Genomic DNA, 24,960 nt, shown 5'->3' with positions numbered 1-24,960 from the left:
TGCAGGAGACACGGGTTCGAGCCCTGGTCCGGGAAGATACCACATGCCTTGGGGGAACTAAGCCCGTGAGCCACAACCCGAGTCTGCGCACCATACCTACTGAAGCCCGCACGCCTAGCGTCCACGCTCTGCAACAAGAGAAGCCACCACAATAAGCCCGAGCACCGCAACAAAGAGTAGCCCCTGCTCGTGGCAACTAGAGAAAGTCTATGCGCAGCAATGAAGACCCAACGTAGTCAAAAATAAATAAATAAAATAAAATTCTGAAGCAAATACGGGAAAAGGAAACTTGATAAAGCTAGTTGAAAGGTTAAAAAAATTTATTGCCCCAAAACTATTTTTCTGTATAATATGGTATAAAATATAAAACATTATATTTTTTTTCAAAGAAACAAGGAAAATGAAATATTTTTAAAAATTTTATTGAGGTATGGTTGATGTATAATATATGTTTCCGATGTACGACAAAGTGATTCACACTTTTTAAAGGTTATACTCCATTTATAGTTATTATAAAATACTGCCTATATTTCCTGTACAATTTGCTGTACAATATATCCTTGTAGATTATTTATTTTATACATAGTAGTTTGTGCTGCTTAATCCCTTACCTCTATCTTGTCCCTTTCCCCTTCTCCCCTCTCTCCCCCCTGGTAACCACTAGGTTGTTCTCAATATCTGAGTCTGGTTTTTTGTTATATTTACTAGTTTGCTTTAGTTTTTTAGATTCCACATATAAGTGATATACAGTATTTGTCTCTCTCTCTCTGACTTATTTCACTAAGCAGAATACCCTCCAAGTACATCCATGTTGTTACAAATGGCAACATTTCATTCCTTTTTATGGCTGAGTAGTATTCCATTGTGTATATACACCACATATGAAGTATCATTCTTGAATCAACCTACTAGGTACTTCAAATTAAATAAGTTAAATATTATAGTGAAATTAAATAAACAGAATCAATTTTCTATGTGGGAAAGATGAGAACTTGTTAGGAAAGAGGTTTGATTTAAAAAGCAGTAAGAATAAAGAAAGGTATTATTATTACGTAAAAAATGTGGGCCTTCCCTGGTGGCGCAGTGGTTAAGAATCCGCCTGTTAATTCAGGGGACACAGGTTCGATCCCTGGTCTGATAAGATCCCACATGCTGCAGAGCAACTAAGCCCATGTGCCACAGATACTGAGCCTGCACTCTAGAGCCCGTGAGCCACAACTACTGAAGCGTGTGCGCCCTAGAGCCCATGCACCACAACTACTGAGCCCATGTGCCGCAACTACTGAAGCCCACATGCTCTAGGGCCCACGTGACGCAACTACTGAGTCCATATGCTGCAACTACTGAAGCCCACGTGCCTAAAGCCCGTGCTCTGCAACAAGAGAAGCCACAGCAATGAGAAGCCCGTGCACCGCAACAAAGAGTAGCCCCCACTCGGCGCAACTAGAGAAAGCCTGCGCACAGCAACAAAGACCCAACGCAGCCAAAAATAAATAAATAAAATTTAAAAAAATTTTTTAAAAATGTGAATACACTTAATGCCACTATACACTTAAAAACAGCTAAAATGGTTAATTTTATGTTATGTATATTTTACCACAATAAAAAAGAAGTACATTATGAGCTAGGCCAATTTAAATTGAAGGAAGACCATATTTTATTTATTTATTTATTTTAATTAATTATTTTTGGCTGCACTGGGTCTTCGTTGCTGCACGCAGGCTTTCTCTAGTTGTGGTGAGCTGAGGCTACTCTTAGTTGCGGCATGTGGTCTTCTCATTGTGGTGGCTTCTCTTGTTGCAGAGCATGGGCTCTAGGTGTGCACACCTCAGTAGTTGTGGCTCGCGGGCTCTAGAACACAGGCTCAGTAGCTGTGGTGCACAGGCTTTGTTGCTCCATGGCTTGTGGGATCTTTCCCAACCAGGGATCGAACCCGTGTCCCCTACAATGGCAGGCGGATTCTTAACCACTGCGCCACCAAGGAAGTCCCGACAATACTTTATTTATAGGTAAAAACTAAGGACAAAAGTTCCAAGTGGGAATTTCTGCTGATGACAGCAGAAATCCAAAGCTGAAAGCACAGCTGACTGGCACCCTAATGTAATTCTATCTCAACCAGTTATGGATCAAAAAATATAAAAAATGGCAAAGAGAAAAAAAGGAAACAAGATTACATTGTCATCACTCCCATGGACAAAATAAAAATAGCAAAACTTCAAATTCATTTTAAAGAAATTTCTGAAATTTTCCAACTTCATCTTAGCACTATTTTGATTCCTCAAATTCAGTTTACTTCTTGATGACTATATATGTTCCCCTTGGTGTCTACTATCTCTCTGTCCCCTCATTTTGAGGTTCCTTTCTCCTTTGATACCCCAAATGTTGAGGTAGACCCCAAAATTCCATTTTTGCCTTCTTTGCCCTTGCTACATTTTCTCCTTAGAGGATCACATGGTTTCAAATATGACTACTAAGAGAGCGACTTGCTAAACTGTGAGATCCTTGAGGATACAGACTGATGTGTCCATGTTCTACGCCTGGTATAAGGCAAATTCAATGAAACATTTGTTCAAAAAAATGGATGGATGGACAGACGGATGGACAAATTAATCACTCCAAAATTCTAGGCCTGATATTCCTGAACTACCTCTCTGCATCTTCTTATTTTCAATTGCCTTCTAGACAGCTGACACCAAATTCCTATTGAACATTTTCCCAGCTACCCGCTTATCTTCCTTCCTTCCATTTACCTGACTCAAAACCTAGAAGTCCCTTTTATTTTTCCTTTTCTCTTTCCTCTCACATCTAATTAGTTGACAGATTTCTCTCATATTATCCCTTCCTTCCAATTACCTCACTGTTACTCTAAAGGCCAAAATCATCTCTTAACTAAACTACTGCAATGAAGAGAATTAGCTGGTTTTCCCACTGCTTACTCCCTCCTTCCCCAATCTATCCTTTATTTCGATTCAGGATTGATCTTCATGGTGCAAATCTAGATCGTTGAGTCCTCAGTGCCAATTCTTTAATACTCAAGGTCTTTAACGTTGCATTATTTTGTGTTTATTTTTATTGTAGTAAAATACACATAAAACTTAACATTCTAATCATTTTAAAGTATACATTTCAATGGCATTATCCATCTCCAGAACTTTTTCATCATCCCAAATGGAAACTCCATACCCATTAAATACTACCTCCCGGGCTTCCCTGGTGGCACAGTGATTAAGGATCCACCTGCTAATGCAGGGGACACGGGTTCGAGCCCTGGTCCGGGAAGATCCCACATGCTGCAGAGCAACTAAGCCCATGAGCCACAACTACTGAGCCCGCGTGCCACAACTACTGAAGCCCACGCGCCTAGAGCCTGTGCTCCGCAACAAGAGAAGCCACCACAATGAGAAGCCCGCGAACCGCAAGGAAAAGTAGCTCCCACTTGAGACAACTGGAGAAAGCCCACGCGCAGCAACAAGGACCCAATGCAGCCAAAAATAAATTTAAAAATTTTTAAAAGACCCTATTTCCAAATAAAGTCACATTAAAAAAAAAAATACTGGGCTTCCCTGGTGGCGCAGTGGTTGAGAGTCCGCCTGCAGATGCAGGGGACACGGGTTTGTGCCCCGGTCCGGGAGGATCCCACATGCCACGGAGCAGCTGGGCCCGTGAGCCGTGGCCGCTGAGCCTGCGCATCCAGAGCCTGTGCTCCGCAACGGGAGAGGCCACAACAGTGAGAGGTCCTCGTACCGCAAAAAACAAAAACAAAAACTAATTCCCCTCAGCTCCCAGTAACTACTATTCTATTCTGTCTCTATGAATTGGACTACTCTCTAGGTATCTCATGTAAGTGGAATCATAAAACATTTGTCCTTCTGTGTCTGGTTTATTTTACTTATTAACATAACATCTTCTAGCTTCATCCATGTTGTAGCATGTGTCAGAATTTCATTCCTTTTGAAGGCTGAATAATATTTCATTGTATGTATATACCACATGTTATTCCATTCCATCCCTTCATCAATTGATGGACATTTGCTGTTTTCACCTTTTGGCTACTGTGAATATGTTACTAGGAACACTGATATACAAATATCTGTTTCAGTTCTTGCTCTCAATTCTTTTGGATAGACACCTAGAAATGGAACTGCTAGATCATACAGTAACTCTTTAATTTTTTTTTTTTTTAATTTTTGGCTGCGCTGGGTTTTTCTGGCTGCACGCAGGCTTTCTCTAGTTGTGGCAAGCGGGGGCTACTCTTCGTTGCAGTGCGTGGGCTTCTCATTGCAGTGGCTTCTCTTGTTGCAGAGCATGGGCTCTAGGCGCGCAGGCTTCAGTAGTTGTGGCTCGCGGGCTCTAGAACACAGGCTCAGTAGTTGTGGTGCACGGGCCCAGCTGCTCCAAGGCATGTGGGATCTTCCCAGACCAACGTTCAAACCCGTGTCCCCTGCATTAGCAGGTGGATCGTTAACCGCTGCGCCACCAGGGAAGTCCCTTGTTTAATATTTTGAAGAACTGTCTTCCACAGCTGGTATATCATTTTAAAGTCAACACAATCTGGGTCTAAGCTCTCTTTCTGTGTATCTCTCCCTACTGCAGTCTAGTCCTCTATCATTCAGCTAAACTGAATCTCAGCAGAGCCTCTTCCTTCCTACCTCCAAAATCCTTTTTCCTTGCTGCTCTCTGTTTGGGAACCAGTTGCCTAAGTGCAAATCTACCCATCCTTCGAGGCTAGCTCAAGCACCACCTACTGTGGAAAACATTCCCTGATTTCTCCAACTAGAAGGAATCTCTTTTTATGAATTCCCTTTATATTTCCCTCTCACTTTCTACCATATATAATAATCAGGTACACATCTTTCTCAGCAAGTATGTCTAATTCATATATATATACTGCCTTCAGCAACTAGCAAGTAGTAGACAATGGGTAAATGAACAGAATGGATCAATGACAAAGGAATAAAGATAAATTTTAAGATAAAAATAATTCAAAATTTCCGATCAAGTTGAGGACTGTCAAGGAAAACTAAACCATACCAGTTAAAATCTTTTTTAAAGTGTTATCTATCAACATTTTAAATGCACAGGCCAGATGACTCAGACATTCTAGTTCTAGAAATATGTCTGAAGTAAACCTTGGCACAACTGCAAAAAAGGTGTTCCATGCAGCACTGTTTTAACAGCAAATTTAAAAAATAAATAGAAACAAGCCAAGTGTCCATTCACAGGGGAGTCGACAAATATATTATGACACAACCATAATCTTAAGTAGCTGTTAAAAGGAGGTGGACAATACTCTACAACATATTACAAAATTTAAGAAGCCATTTCTGCCTAAAAATGCAGAAGTGAATTTTTTTTGAATCCACAGAGAAAATTTCATTTCAAACTGTCAAAAGTAGTTATCTGTGGTAGTTTGTAAAAAAGGATTCACTTATGTGAATTGATTACAACAAACATCTATTCTGTAATTTGTAAAAATGTCTCCCAAATTTTCAGTAAATTCAACTTGATTCTGATTTTTAAATGTAAAAATACATATTTAAAAGTAGAATGGGGGGGCTTCCCTGGTGGCGCAGTGGTTGGGAATCCACCTGCCAATGCAGGGGACACGGGTATGAGCCCTGGTTTGGGAGGATCCCACATGCTGCGGAGCAGCTAGGCCCATGCGCCACAACTGCTGAGCCTGCGCTCTAGAGCCCGCGCACATAGAGCCGGTGCTCCAAGACGAGAGACGCCACCGCAATGAGAGGCCCGTGCACGGCAATGAAGAGTAGCCCCTGCTCACCGCAACTAAAAAGAAAGCCCATGCGCAGCAACAAGGACCCAACGCAGCCAAAAATAAAAAATAAAAATGAAAGAAAAAAAAGTAGAATAGGGACTTCCCTGGTGGTCCAGTGGTTAAGAATCCGCCTTCCAATGCAGGGGACACGAGTTCGATCCCTGGTCAGGGAACTAAGATCCCACATGCTGCAGGGCAACTAAGCCTGCGTGCCAAAACTACTGAGCCCACGCACCACAACTAGAGAGAAGCCTGTGCGCTGCAACAAACAGCCCACATGCTGCAACTAAGACCCAAAGCAGCCAAAAATAAATAAATAAAAATAAAAGTAGGCTATTCTACAGTGTAATTTTATTTTATTAAAATATTTATCTATCTATCTGGCTGTACCAGATCTTAGCTGCAGCACGCGGGATCTTCATTGCCACATGCCAGATCATGCAAGATCTAGTTCCCTGACCAGGGATCAAACCCGGGCTCCCTGCATTGGCAGCCCAGAGTCTTAGCCACTGGACCACCAGGGAAGCCCCCTCTACAGTCTAATTTTAAAACAAAAGACACCCAGGAGAGTGTATAATATTCCTGCCAAAAATAAATATAACAAAACTAGCAATTTTGTAATATTTAGAAACAAAGTGCACAGTGGTTTAGATATTACAGCTATGTATCTTTAAGTAGAGGAGAAAAAAACAAACTGTATAGATGGGTGTTTTCCAAAGAAAACTAAGCATTAAGTTTTTGTTTTTAATTGAGGTATAGCTGATGTACAATATCATATAAGTTTCAGGTATACAACACAGTGATTCACAATTTTTAAAGGTTATTATAAAATATTAGCTATATTAATAGCTAATATAGCTATATTAATAGCTATTATAAATAGCTATTATAAAATATTAGCTATATTAATAGCTAATATAGCTACAAGGTATATAATATACCCTTGTAGCTTATATATTTTATACACAGTAGAATGTACTTCTTAATCCTCTACCCCTATCTTGACCCTTGACCCTCCCCTCTCCCACTGGTAACCACTAGTTTGTTCTCTATATCTATGAGTCTGTTTCTTTTTTGTTATATTCACTAGTTTGCTGTATTTTTTAGATTCCACATATAAGTGATATAATACAGTATTTGTCTTTCTCTGTCTGACTTATTTCACTAAGCATAATACCCTCCAAGTCCATCCACATTGTCACAAATGGCAAAATTTCATTCATTTTTACGGCTGAGTAGTATTACAGTGTGTGTGTGTACCACATCTTCTTTATCCACTCATCCACTGATGAACACTTAGGTTGCTTTCATATCCTGGCTGTCATAAATAATGCTGCTATGAACAGTGAGGTGCGTATATCTTTTTGAATTAATGTTTCTGTTTTCTTTAAAAAAAAATCAAGGTTTAATACTACAGCTAAAATTATTCAAAACTTGCCAGAATTTTTTTGCGCTCTACTACTTTAAAAAGAAAATCTATACAATAAATGGATACATCTCTAATACTGACCAGAAGAAGACAACAAAAAAATACACGAAGTATGATTCCATTTATGTAAAGTTGACAAACAGGCAAAACTAAACTATTGTTTAGATACACAGGTGATAAAACTATCAAGAAAAGCAAGGAAAGTATCATGAGACAAAACAGTAATTACTTCTAAGACAGGAAATGGTTGTAATCAAAAAGGGCTACACTGGAAGTACCTCTGAGGCACTGGCAATATTCTATCACTTGACCTGGATGGCGGTTACACAGATGTTTGCTTATAATTATTCTTTACACTGCACATATTTTATGCACTCTTCTGAACTCACTATAAAAAAATCTACCTAAACCTAACTTTTAATAGTATTTAATAATAATACGTAAACACTTCTGCAGGTGAACTTTTATTCTGAACACGTGCTCACATATTTGATCTAAATAGCTTTAGCTAATAGCGCACAGCAAAACCAACCTGCCAAAGGTAAAAAGAACAACGAAATCATTAGGAACTCAGACAAAAAGAAAATCTCTTAAGGTTCCAATGCTTCTCAAATTTTAATGAGCAATTCAAACTACAGATTCAGATTCAGCAGGCCTGGAGTGGGACCTGACATTCTGCACTCTAACCCTGGTGATGCCAACGTTGCCAGTCCATGGACTCTGAGTACCAACTTCTTAAGAAATCATTAAAAGGCAGCTGGTGTGAAGACTAGCTGAGAGGAAAGGGAATCAACAGGTATTAAGAGTTTGTGCCAAGCGCCTTATCTCATTTAACCCTACCTCAATTCTATAAGGGACATATTATCAGTTATGTTTTACAGATGAAGATTATGAGACCCAGATAAATTCATTTGCCCACAATTAGCCAGCTCTGTAAAAAGAAAAGGAACCAGAACTGGAACCCAATGTGTTCTGAAGTCTCTCGGAAGGAATTCACTAAATGTGAGCAAATGAGAAGCATGGTGAAAACAGTGTTTCAGGAAGCAGAATTCAAAGCACTCTACAATTGTACGGTATTCCCATCAAATCTCTCAATTTGCATATAGAACCAGCAACCTCACTGACACAAAAATATTCTGCAAAGAACATAGTACATTTTGACAAGATGCTGTAAGAGAATGGAAATTTTCATTTCTACTTATATTTCTTCTGGTGGTGGTCAGAGAAAAGGAATTCATGAAGGGTAAATAATGTCCTGACTACTCCCTATCCTCAGGAAACCTAAAGGACAATGGCATACGCACATGAAGTAAATCTTGTTTCACAAGCTTGATCATTAAAAAAAAAAAAAATCACCTAGTAGGTACACTTCCTAGAGACTGTTTCAGAAAACAGGGATGGGCCCAGGAATCTTCATTTTTTTAACAAGCACCTGAACAGATTCAAGTTTAGAAAACCCTCAGTAGTACTTCTAAAACTTAACCTTACGTTCTCGTTTATAATTTTCCTATGCTTTACATACTTTACTGAGCAATAGGTTTAAAATATGGCTAATAAAACTCTCAGAAAAACATAAAATATTATAGCAGGAGATCTTAGAGATTATGGAGCAATTTAACCCTTATGCTACAAATGAGGAAACTGAAGTCCGAAAACTTAGGTGACTTCCTTAAGGTCATGTATTTAGTGGCAAAACAGAACCTGTTATCAGCTCAATGCTCTTTCTAACACACATACCAAAATCTATTTTAAAGCAGGGTGGTTTTTTTTTTTTTGGCCACGCCACATGGCTTGTGGGATCTTAGTTCCCCAACCAGGGACTGAACCCAGGCCCTCGGCAGTGAAAGTGCCGAGTCCTAACTACTGGACCACAAGGGAATTCCCACCAAAATCTATTTTTAAAAGATCAGCAGTAAAGCATTACTTACTGATTACCATCAAAAAGTGACTAGTTGAACAAATCTGGCACATCCACACAATGAAGCTGTGAATATGATTAGGGACTACCTCTGTTCCAATAAGGCATAATCTCTAGGATATATTAAGTGAAAAGAAATGCTGAACAGTGTACATAATATGGCAATCTTTTGTGTAAGAACGGATACAAAAGAATATATGTAGATATTTGTTTATTTTTGCAAAAGGAAACACTGTAAGGATAAACCAGAAACTAATAAACATTAGGAAGAGGATGATCCAAGCACCAGCCATGTGGCGGATCTTGGCAATTCCCCCTCTTGCTCCCAGATCTGAAAGTGGCAGCAGTGCTTGAGGTCGGGGGTGACCCCCTCTCCATTTTCTTTAAAAGGTTTGATAATACCATCTATCCCTTTTGTTCCCAACTCTTGAGGTAATAGTTTCGCCCCAGTTACTTTATTTATTTTTTAATATTTATTTATTTACTTGGTTGTGTTGGGTCTTAGTTGTGGCATGCAGGATCTTTGTTGCAGTGGGCAGAATCTTTAGTTGCAGCATGCAAACTCTTAGTTGTGCCATGCTTGTGGGATCTAGTTCCCTGACCAGGGATTGAACCTGGGCCCCCTGCATTGGGAGCACGGAATCTTAGCCACTGGACCACCAGGGAAGTTTCAATTTCACCCTAGTTATTAATCTCTAAGTCACCGTGCCCTACTCTTTTTTGCTCTCTCAGTCTTGCAACCTACATTAAATCTCCTATATTTGAACTATCTAGTATGTTTTTCCATTTTCTTTACTGGATGTTGACAGAATGTTCTAAGGGTAAAAAAAGAATGACAAATAAATTTTAAATTTACCTCAGTAATTTTGTTAGTAACAACATGAAGACTATATATATATGTATATATATGTGTATATATATACGTGTGTGTATATATATACATATATATATATTTTTTTTTTTTTTTTTTTGCGGTACACAGGCCTCTCACTGCTGTGGCCTCTCCCGCCGCGGAGCACAGACTCCGGACGCGCAGGCCCAGCGGCCACGGCCCACGGGCCCAGCCGCTCCACGGCACGTGGGATCCTCCCGGACCGGGGCACAAACCCACGTCCCCTGCATCGGCAGGCGTACTCCCAACCACTGTGCCACCAGGGAAGCCCTGAAGACTATATTTTTAAAAGTTACGTATGGGACTTCCCTGGTAGTCCAGTGATTAAGACTCCACGCTCCCAATGCACGGGGGCCGAGGTTCAATGCCTGGCCAGGGAACTAGATCCCGCATGTTGCAACTGAGATCCCATGCGCAGCAACGAAAATCCCGCGTGCTGCAACAAAGACCCGACACAGCCAAATAAATAAATAAATTTTTTTTAAATAAAAATAAGAGTTATGTATACTGTAGTATAGAACAAATAAACGTGAACAGTACTAAAAAAATAAGATTTCCAGTTTAAGGAAAGAGAGACAAATATAAAATCTAAAGAAAAGAACCCTGTAAAGATTCAAATTAAATTGGAAATATCAATATGAAGTTTTGATTTCTAAAAAACATATTTTCTACCTCTGCCCACTGAAAGGACCTAGAAATAATGAAGACCCAGTAAGCAATGAGCATTCGTAGCACTCAGATCTTGGTTTCTAATGGCATTCTCTGTAAAAGTAACTAGGTCTTCCTAGAAAAATGACTGATTTCGGGTCAAGAACAGAGAGAGTACAAGGTGCACCTGGAAAATCTTGCAAGAGAAAACCACCCAAACACCAAAGGGCACACGGGGCACATCAAAAGGACACAACACTAGCTTGAAGACACTCATACTGGTGAAAGTTCTGCTTTAAAGAGACTAATGGGGCTTCCCTGGTGGCGCAGTGGTTGAGACTCTGCCTGCCGATGCAGGGGACGCGGGTTCGTGCCCCGGTCCGGGAAGATCCCACATGCAGCGGAGTGGCTGGGCCCGTGAGCCATGGCCGCTGAGCCTGCGCGTCCGGAGCCTGTGCTCTGCAACGGGAGAGGCCACAACAGTGAGAGGCCCGTGTACCGCAAAAAAAAAAAAAAAAAAAAAAGAGACTAATGGCTGTAACTAACTGTAAAATAATGAATAAATAAAAATTCACGTGCCTACAATGATACAGAAAATAGAAAAGAAACTCATTTGCTACCATTGAGGTGACCAGTTCTTCACCAAGAAAATTTACAATGAAAAGCAAAGAATTAAACAAAACACCCTGCCTTATTAGGAGAGACTTTTAGTAGTTAATTCTCAGTTGATTCTCATTTATTAGCCAGCTAATAAATGTGGAAGGAATACAACAATAACAATCATCCTTTTGCAACCTCCAATGAAACAACTGATTCAGGCAAGGATCTCTGATGGACGTTAAAACCAACAGGTGAAAGATGGAATAGAGTAATTGTGTTGTATTAAATTGCTACCCACAGATTACTTGATCCATGTAAAGGGAAGCCTTTACAATGGAAAGATCTAGGACTTGCACATTAACCAAGTGATCAAATTCAGCATCATTATAACGGCAAAAGCTGACATCAAGTGTGATACAACTTGAATACACAGTATCACAAAGGATTGCAAATTGTCAATTGTCTTAAAAGGTGATAAAGGAAGGAATTAATTGGCACAAGGAAATAGTAAGACAAATCATGAATGTGGAAGAGTCTACCAGAGACCCAGACTGGTCTCTTCAAAAAGGCAGTGCCGGGCTTCCCTGGTGGCGCAGTGGTTGAGAGTCCGCCTGCTGATGCGGGGGACACGGGTTCGTGCCCCGGTCTGGGAAGATCCCACATGCTGCGGAGAGGCTGGGCCCATGAGCCATGGCCGCTGGGTCTGCGCGTCCGGAGCCTGTGCTCCGCAACGGAAGAGACCACAACAGTGAGAGGCCCGCGTACAGCAAAAGAAAAAAAAGAAAAAAAAAAAAAGGCAGTGTCATTGAGCAAAAGAAAAAAAAAATGGGAAGGGGAGGAGGCTATTTTAGATTATGAAGCAAAAACTAAACAACAGCCAAATGCAACTTGAGAGTCCCAACTAGATCCTGGTTTGTTCTTTAGACCTTTGCGCTAGCTGTTCCTTATGTCCCCACAACTTAGCATTAAACATTCTGCCTTGTGTCTTTCAGCCTGAATGTCACCTTCTCACTGAGGCTTTCTCTAAACCAATCTCAGTCTTCCCTTATAGCTAACTCTCTTTTATTTTCTTTGAAGTATTTATTACTGTCTGAAGTTTTGTTCATTCATTAACTGCTTTCTTCATTCTCGAATGTAAGATCCTAGAAATCAGAGCCCTTGCCTATTTTGTCCACTGTAACCCTAATATCTTGAACCATGCCTAGCACACAGCATTTAATAAATGTTTTTTGAATGAATGGACCAATGAACAAAAAGGCAAAAAAGACTCAACAGACACTTAGGATCATGCAATGCCTCAGAAAGCTCACGAAGAACATCAGCCCATAAGAATCAAACGCATACACTGAATGAATATTTGAGTGCCTAATATGTAAGTACTAAATGTGCACAGAAGACACTAAAAATATTACATGTGAATTATACTGCATGATATATCCCTTTTAAGTATTTGGCAGGAATTCATTAGCACAGGGCAACAGTGGTTAAGTGGTGGAGCGTACAGGAGATACTCTACAGAGCTGGATAGAGTAGTTAATGAAAAATATGCCTCCTACCTAGGAAAATGAATATTCCAGTTATAAAAATGAACATGATATACATGAGAGGCAGTGAGACTAGTCTGGCTTGAACAGACCACATGATGGGTATCATGTAAAATAAGGCTGGAAAGGTACAATGAGGGCCAAATGGAGAGCTTCAAAGATCAGTAAGGGAGTAGGCAATAATGAGTTACCGTAGGTTCCCGATCAGAGGGGAAACATTCAGATCGCAGTCCCTTAAGATTGGTCTGTTGTAGTACTGTCACTTCAATCTTAACCATTTCCAAAAATTACCAAGAAGAGAAACTCAAGTAACAGCAAATACTTCTTATGCAGTGTTCACCATGTGTTAGACACTTAGTTAAATATTGCACACGTATGTCATGCAGTAGGAATTGTAACTCCCATTTTGAAGATGAGGGAGGCTGAGATCATACAACTAGTAAGTAGCAGAGCCCTGGCAACAAGACTAGTTAAGAACTACAGCGGTACTTCAGTCTGCCCTCAGCTCATAAAAGCCTGGTCTAGAGTCATGTCAGCAAGTATAACGAGGAGCAGGGAAACCTAAGGGATACTGAGGAAGATAATACAGATCTACATGGCAGGATACAAAAGATTTTTTTTAAAAAAAGGGTATTAACAAATGACTCCCAGTTTCATGGTCTATCAGACCAGAATAAACGTATTCTATCTACAGAGATGGGAATATTAAGAAGGGAACTTGGTTAGTAAAGGTTTTTATCTTAAGGGAGGTAAGAGGTGAAACAATGGACTCAGTTGTGAACACGTGGACAGCAGAGTTAGAGGATATGCTCTATAAAGTCCCTGGAAAACCAAGAGGCATAAAAGAAAGATCACATCTAGATGGATTTAAGAGACATAAGGGCAGTGATATCAAATGAAGACATGAATAAGCCCAGTTCTCCAATCAAATACAGAAAGGGAAGCACGGGAGAAACCAGAAAACATGTATTCCTGCTACAGGTATGTCTGCATACAGGACAAGTATGCCATTGGACTATGCTATGAGGAAGCTAGGAGACAAGTTTCCCTTGTCCCAGTTTTACTGTTCCATAAAACAATGTAATAATAATGTGTAAGATTTAAGTGTTTACTATATGCTAGGCAATGTGCTGAGAAAGTTCACACGTATTCCCACATTTAATTGTCCCAAAACGTGGGGGCATCATCCTCATTTTATAGATGAAAAAACTGAGGCTTAGAGAACCTAAGGTGCATACCCAAGCAAAGTAGCAGAACTAGGGTAGAGGCCTGGGTCTACCTGGGGCCAAAGCCTATGATCTTAATTACTATACTGAAATAAATAATTATCAAGCCAGCCCACAGAGCACACGTAAACCATTAAGCTTCCTGTGTGTGTGTGTTAATATACACCTTGACATAAAAACTGCCATTTTAACCATTTTCAAATATGCAGTTCAGTGGCATCAAGTACATGCACATTGTTGTGCAACCATCACCACCATCCATCTTCAGAACTTTGATCCCAAACGAAAACTCCATATCCATTAAAGGTAGCTCCCCTTTCCCTCCTCTCCTCAGCCCCTGGCAACTACCATTCTACTTTCTCTCTCTATGAATTAGACTATTCTAGGTACCTCATACAAGTGTAATCATACAATATTTGTTCTTTTGTGGCTTATTTCACCTACCATAATGTCTTCAAGATTCATTACCATTAAGTTACTTATAAGTTAAATAAAATGTGAAATTCTAACGCACACATCATTATGCAGCTCTATAGGGAATTATATTCCAAAATTCCATTATGATTTATGAAACACACTTGGAAGAGAGAACTGCATTTACTGGAAAAAAAAAAAAGGTGGGGGGACGTAAGGAAGACAGACAAATCAAAATTTGAAGGACCCACAGGAAAGTAAAACTTCAGATTCAGTAATAAGGAAGACAGCAGCTTGCTTGCTTTTGACTAGACTGAAGGATCTATCTAAGTATCTCAAGGCAAAAGCTAAGAAAGCAGTCCTGCAGAACAGACTGCAAACATTTAACACTGCTGGATCAACCAAGAAAAGACAAGACACTGTCGCTTTTTGGCAAAACACAGCAAGACTACTAAGCAAAAAAGCTTTAAAAATAAATACTGAAACAGAAGGATAAATTCCATTTTCCCTTGATTTGCATCTGAAAAACCAGCAGATGGGAGAGGCAACATTTAGTAAAACTGTATTGATCAATTTATAATTAACATCAATCTTTCTCCAAACAATGCACCAAGAGGTTCATTCTGGAAAAAAATTTCTTGTTCTCTAGATAGTAACATGAATCAAACATTTAAAATGAGAATAATAAAGGAAACACAAATTTGGAAGAGTATGCCATACCAGTGAATTCCTTAAAATAGCTGAAATAAACGTATCCTAAATGTTAAATATTCTAAGGGAATATTAGTAGCTAAAACTGGAACTTGCTTGCCTTTATAGAAATTAAATGAACTGGGACTTCCCTTGTGGTGCAGGGGTTAAGAATCCATCTGACAATGCAGGGCACACGGGTTCGAGCCCTGGTCCGGGAAGATCCCACATGCCGTGGAGCAACTAAGCCCATGTGCCACAACTACTGAGCCTGCCCTCTAGAGCCCACGAGCCACAACTACTGAGCCCCCGTGCCACAACTACTGAAGCCCATGCACCTAGAGCCCGTGCTCCGCAACAAAGAGAAGCCACTGCAATGAGAAGCCCGCACACCACAACGAAGAGTAGCCCCTGCTCGCCGCAACTAGAGAAAGCCGCAGCACAGCAACGAAGACCCAACACAGCCAGGAAAAAAAAAAAGAAATTAAATGAACTACCTGAAATCTATGTATTACTAGGAGACAAGAGAAAATATGTTACTATTTAAGCTAAGTTACTGTCCAGAGTAGTAAAATTTACAAGTAACTATTGCTTTATAGAATATCTGTACATTTATCAGATTTATATATATAAACAAGCATCAAAGTACCACAAGATACTTCCACCTTTGAAGCAAAACAGCCACCTTTGAAGCAAAACAGAACAGCAACACTAGAAAAAATTAAATAAAAAGCCTAGGAGAAAACTTTAGAAATTAAAAAGTAGAAACTTAATAAAGGAAGAATCAGAATTCAAAGCAAATTTGCTTTCCGATACATGCATGAGTAAGTAAGCACAAAATTAAGCTCTACAGGAGTACCACTAATTTTACAAGATATTTAGAAGAATGTCATAAGAAACAATTTTAAAAATAAGCTGTAGTGTTATGAGCTTCATACTGGGCAATTTTAAAATGACTTGTCTGTAGGTCATATCTTTCTACATGTGACAAACTGCCACAATATAGAAGAATGAACAAACACATCACCTTCACTTCCTTGTCAACCACCACCTTAAAGCACTCATGTTCAGTTAAGATACAGATGGTATGTGTTCAATACTGCACCACTTACAGATTCCACTCAATCCAAAAATCCATAAAATTTCTGCAATGTAGGTGACAACATGCTAAATTAATCATAAAATACCACAGCACTAAGATGAGGAACTTGCATTGAACAGAAGTTTAACATCAGAGATGCTAAGCAGCCTCGATCTACATAAATAGATTCTATAAAATAGTTTAGTATACTTCTGGCTTAAACTGTCAGCTTCACCTCAAAAGGAGAAGGACCTTCTTGCTTTATTTATTATTGGGAGACCGGAGACAGTACTAATAATCACTTACAGTCAACATTCTAAGGGGCTGACAACTAAACATTTATTAACTGAATGTGATCAAATTCAAATCATACAGTACTTCTCGTGCCAGTTTACAAAACAAAAATAAAAGCATCCCCGCTCTAGAGCTGTCGCCACTTAGTAATCGGAGATACCTGAAACTGCAGCTGCAATGTTTGTGTTTATTGCCTGTGCCTATGACTCACTCTCAAAAAGGTTCTCCCAAGACTCTGGTGGATTTTTGAGAATGCAGAAACCATAACTGGGGCATACTGTGTGGGAAGTGTCATGACAATGAATGAATAAAAGAGGAAAAGAACTTGTGACAGAAAATTTTTAAGTTTTTATAAAAAGCAGGTTGCTCACAAAAGGCATACTTTTCTGCAGAATAACAGGAAAGGTTGGGGAAAGACATCCTGGCTCTGAGAAGCCTTCCTTGACTCCCTTGGTCGCATTCAGTGCATTTCTTACACTACAATATATTTAACTAGTTTCTCAGTCTGGCTCCCCGACCAGACTGCAGGCAACTTGAGACCAAAAGCTGTTAGAATCATCAGTACCTACTTCCCAAAATGTCCAACACACAGAGGGCTCTCAATAGGTATTTTCATAAAACTGGTATTGAATAATCAATCTTACATTCACCTTCTATTTTACAAAGCACTTTCACAAACATTACTCTTTTGCTTCACATTAACAATCTTGTGAAGTGGGAAGGGCAATATTTAAACAAATGGCTTCTAGTTTTATATAGACTAAAACAACCCTGAAATCACAAAGATAATCACGTATTTGTTCATCTTTGAGATAACTTCTCCTTGGGACCTCAATATTCTTGTAAAACCTAGAGGTTTTGCTAGCATTTTCACAATGGGTAGCAATTACACAGCTCTGAGTCCTACAGAAGGGTTTTAACTATATAAAGCGGTGTTAGAGAAGGCTCTTCTAGAAATCAGACATTTAAGAAGCATCCTAAGCTATTTTTCCTGATCCTCTTTCTTTGTGACTCTGAGAAGGCAAGAAATTGCAAAAGGCAAAATGCTGGAGAGTGAATGATGTCATGGATGTCATGAAGGTGCATCAATATCTGATGATGATTTAGCACAACAATGCAACACATTATGCCAAGAAGTATAATGTCAAACCACCAGGATGTTTCACTGCATTAATTTCATGACTCTTTATTAGCAAATTGAAATGGAGAGTGGCTCTCCAATTGTCTAAAATGGAGAAGTTGTTGGTTTAGGTTTATGTCCTTAGCAAAGGCACTAAGAAAATGTACAAATCTCTATGGAAAAGGCTTTAAGAAAAGAAAAAAATGGTCAAAAAATTAGCTACTATTAAACTAAACAGTTGTCATTTTAACAATTAAAAGCTTTTTGAAACAGACAAAACACCCATGGGTCAATGTAGATAAAGTAATATATTCATACTGGGCTTGTCAAAAGCAAACAGTTACAGGATATAAAATGACAACATACAACAGAAAGGAAACCAATCAGATTATACACATGAATACGCTCAAAATTAGGGATCTGAAACAGAGCACCACTATTCACTGTAAAAGCTATAGACTGAATCTTAAATGTTCAATTCTAACTGATGCTATTTCCTCTCAAATTTTCCTTGTCCCTTTAAATCCATGACGTCATCATTCTTAAACACAAATTTAAGTTATAAAAGGTATTTGGTGTGCCCAAGCCAATGCTATCTCCTCAACAATTCCCCGTAGCACAACTGCAACTGAAGCCTTCATTCCTCAAGGAAGAGACCACAAGGCTTCAAACCGGCTTCCCTACTTGAAAGAAACAAAGTCTCCAAATTAGCATTTGAACAACAACAACAAAAGTTGTTCTCAAAAAGGGTAAGTATAGTACAATGTCCCTGCCAGCAAGCGAGAACTGGTAATGTGTCTGAATCTTCACGCTGAGCAGTAGGAATCCCACCACAGAAAAGTCCAAAGACTTTGGCAATTGAGAAATGAAGCATTTATTTTCCTAATAAAATTCGGGAGATTAACAGACAAAAGCAATTGGGTATTCCGAATCTCAACAATCCAAAGGTTTCAAAGGATCGAGAGGACTTCATTAGCCCCGAAGTTACTTTCCAGACACTATCAAGATCTTACGACTGTTTTTTTCTTCGTTTACAAATTGGTTCCCACCCTCCACGGTTCCCTTTGCACCAATTCTCACCAGAAGCCTTCCACGGTCACAACGTGGGCTGCTGTCTCAATCAAGGAGATCCGCAGTTCCTACCTCACTGGGGGAACACTCAAAAAACTAAGGGGTAGGAAAGGCTGCTTGTGTTTCATTTTTTAAGCCAATTCCAAAATCTTCCTTTTGCAGCTTCAGAGATGCTGGCCCCTCGCCGCAGCCCCAATTTTGGAGGGCACCGAACTCCGGCTCCTCTCAAAAGGTGTTAAAGATTTGGGGGTGGGGTGGAAGATAATTTGACACCCCAAAGCCATCCTTACACTGGTCACACACCCTTTCGTGGCTCCGGTGCGGGGACGAAAACCGCCGTGCTAGAGGGGAGAGGCCGGGTTCGCCCCCATCCCAAGGGCTGCCTGGAAAGGGGTTCTCCTCCGCCCTGCCTCACCCGGGGAGGCCGAGAATGACTACAGCAAGGCCCCCAGGCCAGCCGGCACCGACCCCCGCGCGGGGTGCAGGGCCTGCGCCGGACCCGTGGCATAAAGGGCATAAGCCGCCAGCTCCCCGCCGCGGCCCCGGGAGAGGAAGAGGCCTCACCTGGCCCAGCCAGCGCCACGCTCTCGGGTACGCTCCGCTGGCGAAGAAGGTGAGGGAGCCGGGGATAGGATCTGAGCAGAGGCGCTCCGCCCCAGGCCGCGCTTGCCGCACTCGGGATTCCTCACAGCTGGCGGGACACCCAGCCGCTCCGAGCCGCCATCTTCCTCCGCTCTAACGCCGCAGCCGCCTCCGCCGCCGTCACCGCCGCCGCCGCCGCTCTTGCTGCTCTGGCCGGGAGAAGACCACACGGAGCGCGCATGCGCCGGGGACCGGCACACAGGACACACGCGCGCGCACACACGTCAGTGCGGCGAGACCGCGGCAGGCGGCCTATGGGCGGCGCCATGTTGGGAAGGTACACGCCGCGGCCCGCCGCCCCCACCCCCCACCCCCCTGGTCCCCGGAGATTCTCCGAGGTTGGAACGCCGCCTGGAGCCAAGCTGGAGTGAGAAAACCTCGCGCTTCCGCGCTCGCTTTCTTCGGGTGCCTACAAACGGCATTAGAACTGCACTCACCCTCCTCTGCACTGCTAGGGACAACTGAGCAGTTTTCCCAACGGCTTGAGTCTATGATAGATGTTAGACCAGGAATTAATTCATGTGTACCCCGAGGGCCCGATGAGCACAAGCGCTCTTGATGTCAACTGAAGGAGAGAAACTCAGTGCCTTGGTTATGCAACCGAAGCCTCCCATAATTGTGTACCAACCATTGTGTGACTTGTTACTAGCTCCATGTTTCAGATGAGGAAACTGAGGTGCGGGATATATCAGTTATTTTCCCAAAGCCACATATCTGGGGAGTTGGGGGGGAAGGTAGGATTTGAACTCAGGCGCTTCTGGTTCCCAAGCTCTTGTACTTTCCAGTATCACTATCACTGGTTCCAGCAAAATCCCCCTTCCAAGGGAGCAGCCTGGTGTGTAGGTGAGAACCTCCGTGAATTACCTGCACAGCATGTGGTCTAAGGAAATGCCAGAGATACAGAGCCCAAGGGCTTCAGTCTTCATCCCTTGCACCTAAAAATGAAGCAACCTTGAGCTGCCAGCCCACCACCCTGGGTAAAGTGGACCTTCTGGGACATCTCTTAGGACATAGGGCTGGGCCAGAACCCAGGTCTGCTCTGAAGTTGGGAAGGCAAGATGCTATTGAACAAACTTGGGTCAATCTCACACTAGAAAGCACTAGATCAGTGTTCCACAAACTTGAATAATGCAAAGACCCCTGGGTAAACACTCATGGAATCCCAGTATGAGAAACACTGATTTAAGAAACTCAAGACTTTCAGTTAGGAAATATCACTGCAAAAGAGAAACTTGGCAATTATAAATATAAATAAATATTAAAATTGTATCATTAAAAATCCCAAGCTTAAAAATTGTCATAGAACTTGTGAACCCCACCACCCTGACCCCCAAGTACCCTGTAGACTCAATGTTAGAAACACTGGACCAGCTTTTGAGCACTTCCTTTTAAAAATGCAGGCTCCACCTTTTGGCTCTCTGAACAGTACCATGGAGGTCAGCAAGAACAAGCACCTTATGAATAGCAGCAAAAAGGGTACCAAGAAGAAAGTGGTTGATCTGTTTTCTAAGAAAGATTGGTATGTTGTGAAAGCACCAGCTATGTTCAATATAAGAAATATTGGAAAAACACTAGTCATAAGAACTCCGGGGGGACTTCCCTGGCAGTCCGGTGGTTAAGACTTTGCCTTCCAATGCAGGGGGTGGGGGTTTGATCCCTGGTTGGGGAGCTAAGATCCCACATGCCTCATGGCCAAAAAAACAAAACATAAAACAGAAGCAATATTGTAACAAATTCAATAAAGACTTTAAAAATAGTACGCATCAAAAAAATCTTAAAAAAAAAAAAAAAACCTCTGGGAACCAAAATCCCATCTGATGGCCTCAGGGGTTGTTGTTTTTGAAGTGAGCCTTCCTGATCTGCAGAATGATGAAGTTACATTAAAAAAATTCAAGCTGATTACTGAAGATGTTCAGGGGAAAAACTGCTTAATTTCCATGGCATGGATCATACCTGTGACAAAAGGAGCTCCATGGTCAAAAAAACAGCAGATCGTGATTGAAACTCATGTTGATGTCAAGACTACCAATGGTTATTTGCTTGTCTATTCTCTCTTGGCTTTACTAAAAAAATGCAACAATCAAATTCAGAAGACCTCTTACGCTCAGCACCAACGGGTCTGACAAATCCAGAAGATGATGCAGACAAATGACTAGATAGAAATTGTCAATAAGTTGATTCCAGACAGCATTGGAAAAGACATGAGGCTCACCAGTCTAATTATCCACTCCATGATGTCTTTGTTAGAAAAGTAAAAATGCAGATATATATACATATGTATAATAGAATCACTTTGCTGTACACCTGAAACTAACACAACATTGTAAATCAACTATATTTCAATAAAAAAATTTAATAAAAATAAATAGACAATAAAGTAAAAATGCTGAAGAAGTTCAAGTTTGAATTGGGAAAACTCATGGAGTTTCATGATGAAGGTAGTAGTTCTGGAAAAGCTACTGGGGGTGAGATAGGTACCAAAGTTGAATGAGCCAACTGATATGAGTCATGAGTCCAAGAATCTGTTTAAAATTCAGACTCTTAACAGTGACAAAAATAAAATCTTACTTGTATAAAAACATGCAGGTTGCAGGGCTCACTTTAGACACTGACTCAGACTTCTTCTAAAGCTCCCCAGGGATTCTGATGTCCAGTTAGGTTTGGAACTGCTAGATTATGTTAGAACAGGTTCAAATACAGAAACCACTCCACCCTGAATCTCCTAGCTCAAGGATGGCAGGGATTTTTGTCTGTTTTGTTCAATGCTTTATCACATAATTATAGAGACTGGCACCCTGTAGGGACTCGCTAAATATTTGTTAAATGGATGAAAGAATGAATGAACTGGGAATTTGAAAACTAAGAGGGCATTCAGTCAAATATTTAGTGAGCACCTAATATGTGCCAAGCCATGTGGTATGTACAGCAATGTACTTTTAAATAAAACAACAAAGTCCCTGCCCTCATGGAGAGCCCAACAGTTTACTGGGAGAGACAGACAATAAACAAATAAATAAGCCAATATAAAATTATCAATTGTGATAAGCACAAAAGTATTATTATTAAAGCAAAGTCTTTAATAATAATCACAGTCGATGTATATTGTATACTCTCATTATGTACCAAATACTGCTAAGTAAGTGCCATTGTTGAGCTTATTTTACAGATGATGAACCTGAAGCACCCAGGGATTAAGTGACTCAACTCATGGTCATGGGTAGGGTTTGAACGCAGGTGGTCTCACCTCAAAGCCTTTGCTATTGAACTCTACACAATGTTGCTTCTGACAAACAACAGGACATAAGATTGAGGTCAGTTTATATACGGCCTGGAATATCAGGAAGAAAACTGGGTATTACCTCCTAGGTCATGGAGATTGGGGGGCAAAGAGGATATGTGATGAAATGGTGTTTTAGCACAATCTCTCTGCAGTGTGAAGACAGATTGGGACATGGCTGGAGGTACGGGGACAAGATATAAGGCTAGGATGAGAGGAGTGGCTATGGTCTCTCTCATAAATATCATGCAGAGTTCATCCCCACAATCCATTACTGAAATTCATTTCTTGTGCTCTTACTTATTTAGAATAAATAATATATGTACATAAAACAAAAGTCAAAAGGTACAAAAGGACATATAATAAATATTAAGTCCATCCTACAAGTCCCCCCAGCTACCTGGTAAACCTTGCCTCTCCACCAAAGTGACCACTGTTACAAGTCCCTTGTATCTTTCCAGAGATGCATATACAAATACACACATACACATATAAATAGATAAGCCTACAAACAGCAGCCGACTATACACACTGCTCTGGATCTTGCTTTTTGTTTAAACTTAACTATAGTTCTTCGAGATCATTTAATGTCAGTTTATTTAGAACCATCTAAGTTAACAATTCATTCTATTCCTTTGCATGGCTGGACCATATAGTTTTAAAATGAATCCTCTAGGGATGGACATTTGTTTCCAGTCTTTTGTGATTATAAACAAAGCAGCAATGAATAGCATCATAATTTTATTTGCATATGAGCCAATGTATCTACAGGGAAATTTCCTAGAAATGCAATTGCTGGCTCAACGGGCATGTACATTTTAAATACTGGTAGGTTTTGCCATTTATTTAACTGTCTACATAGCCCCACCTTGGAAATCAGATGGAAAGTTTTCTCACTATGGGCTTTGCTCTTATATTCCTATCACATACCAGAGTGTTTCACGTGATAGATCAAAGGTACCTGCAAGTCTGAGTGCAAATCACTAAGCCCCAAACATGAAGGGTATAACAAACATATTTCACAAGAAAGAGAAGTTCATGCTTTAGGGTCTCTGCCAGTGCCTGTTTATGCCACTGCCTCAACTTTTGGGGCTCTCCCCCTGGAGGAAGAAACTTCCACCACTTCCTCAATTTTAGACCTTACTTGGCTCCATCCCCTCATTTTACAGATGAGGAAGGGACTTGCCCAGGAGGCCTATGTGATTAACTAGGGCTGGCCTCTTGATTATCCATTTAGTGGAAGAAAAGCTATTTCCTTTGCAAAGGAAACGAGCTCAATCGAGCTCCAAGATATCTATCTTTCTGGTCTCTTAGTAGATTCAGTCTTAAGAATGCCCACCATGGGACTTCCCTGGTGGTGAAGTTGTTAAGAGTCCACCTGCCAATGCAGGGGACACAGGTTCAATCCCTGGTCTGGGAAGATCCCACATGCCGTGGAGCACCTAAGCCCGTGTGCCACAACTACTGAGCCCGCGTGCCACAGCTACTGAAGCCCACGTGCCTAGAACCCGTGCTCCGCACCAAGAGAAGCCACCACATTGAGAAGCCTGCACATCACAATGAAGAGTAGACCCCGCTTGCCATAGCTTAGAGAAAGCCCACGAGCAGCAACGAAGACCCAACGGAGCCAAAAACAAATTAATTAATTAATTTTTAAAAAGATAATTGGAGAATATCAGAAACAATTAAAAAAAATGCCCAGCAAATTCCTTTGTTAAGTAAGGCTCATTGCCAAATGTAACACAATTGTAAGAAACTGTCTCCCTCTGCTGGTAACATACTGCAACTACAAAGCCTAAAACAACTTCATGACTTGCAATTAGGGAAAACTAGACGTAGGTGATGACTGATTGATGGTCTCATCCACCTTTCTGCTGCCAAGGCTCAGTTAGGATAATTTACTTAAAAGAATGAGTTCACAGGAGGATGTATTCACAGTAAATATAGTTCCAGAGAGTGAATAAGACAAAATCTTTTTTTTTTAATTTATTTATTTAATTTATTTATTTTTGGCTGCATTGGGTCTTTGTTGCTGCGTGTGGGCTTTCTCTAGTTGCGGTGAGCGTGGTCAGTGCAACGGGCTTCTCATTGCAGTGGCTTCTCTTGTTGCAGAGCATGGGCTCTAGGCACGCGGGCTTCAGTAGTTGTAGCATGCAGCCTCAGTAGTTATGGTTCACGGGCTCTAGAGCACAGGCTCAAATTCTTAACCACCGTGCCACCAGGGAAGCCCAAGACAAAATCTTTCATCTTTGAAGTTGGTCAGGCCGTTAACGGTATTAGTGATATTTTAGAATAGAGTATTTGAGCTGCTAGTGGAATAGCCATGTGAAGTGCCAAT

The 24,960-nt window shown here is 40.8% G+C and overlaps 1 protein-coding gene and 1 pseudogene across 3 annotated transcripts in view; one reads left to right on the top strand and one right to left on the bottom strand.

Annotated features, from left to right (window-relative positions):
* The window catches only part of FBXO42 (F-box protein 42), a 97,327-nt gene extending 77,836 nt beyond the window's left edge, over window positions 1–19,491 (bottom strand). For all 3 annotated transcript variants that reach the window (XM_060141305.1, XM_060141308.1, XM_060141307.1), the window contains exon 1: window positions 19,268–19,491. The gene's annotated coding sequence lies outside the window, so the exon portion shown is untranslated. The remainder of the gene's footprint in view (window positions 1–19,267) is intronic.
* Window positions 19,492–20,775: 1,284 nt separating this feature from the next.
* Window positions 20,776–21,875, top strand: LOC132516368 (small ribosomal subunit protein eS1-like; annotated as a pseudogene).
* Window positions 21,876–24,960: the final 3,085 nt, after the last annotated feature.

The sequence above is a fragment of the Lagenorhynchus albirostris genome, chromosome 2 (genome assembly GCF_949774975.1).
Source record: "Lagenorhynchus albirostris chromosome 2, mLagAlb1.1, whole genome shotgun sequence".
Classification (NCBI taxonomy): Eukaryota; Metazoa; Chordata; class Mammalia; order Artiodactyla; family Delphinidae; genus Lagenorhynchus; species Lagenorhynchus albirostris.
Note: the sequence above shows the minus strand (reverse complement) of the source record. Positions and strands in the feature narration are given on the sequence as shown.